This window comes from Rhea americana, unplaced genomic scaffold (genome assembly GCF_003343005.1).
Source record: "Rhea americana isolate MKP2758 unplaced genomic scaffold, rheAme1 scaffold_922, whole genome shotgun sequence".
Classification (NCBI taxonomy): domain Eukaryota; kingdom Metazoa; phylum Chordata; class Aves; order Rheiformes; family Rheidae; genus Rhea; species Rhea americana.
This window is the reverse complement of record NW_028187114.1, coordinates 11,432-12,108: the sequence shown is the minus strand read 5'-3', so window position 1 is coordinate 12,108 and position 677 is coordinate 11,432.

The window sequence follows — 677 nt, the reverse complement described above, 5'->3', positions numbered from 1 at the left end:
CACCGGTTTGGGCGTGCACGGTGCACCCAGTTGGGTGTGCACAGGGCACTGTGGTGGGCGTGCAAAGGTAGCTGCTCTGGGCGTGCACAGTGTGGCGATACCGCCCTGCATGTTGCACCCAGGCGGGTGTGCAAACGGCACTGCTTTGGGCGTGCACGGTGCAGCGATGCAGGCCTGCATGTTGCACACAGTTGAGCGTGCAAATGGCACCACTTTGGGCATGCACAGTGCAGCAGTGCCAGCCTGCATGTTGCACCCAGGCAGGTGTGCAAACGGCACCACTTTGGGCGTGCACAGTGCAGCAGTGCAGGCCTGCATGTTGCACACAGTTGGGCGTGCAAACGGCACCGCTTTTGGCGTGCACTGTGCAGCAGTGCCGGCCTGCATGTTGCACACAGTTGGGCGTGCAAATAGCACCGGTTTGGGTGTGCACGACACCCAGAGAGAGCTGTGCGTGGCACGCCGTGCACCACGCAGACCCTGTGGCCCGCCCCCACGTCCCGCGATGCCCGTGCACGCTGCACGGCACGTTGCATCGGCCGGGCGGGTGCATTTCCCCGGCCGTGCGCCGTGCCCGGTTCGTCGCCTTGCCCGTGCACGGTGCACAGCGTCCCGAGGGGGCCGTGCACGGTGCACCGCACGCTGGGACTGCCGTGCATGGTCCTCGGTGCATTGCA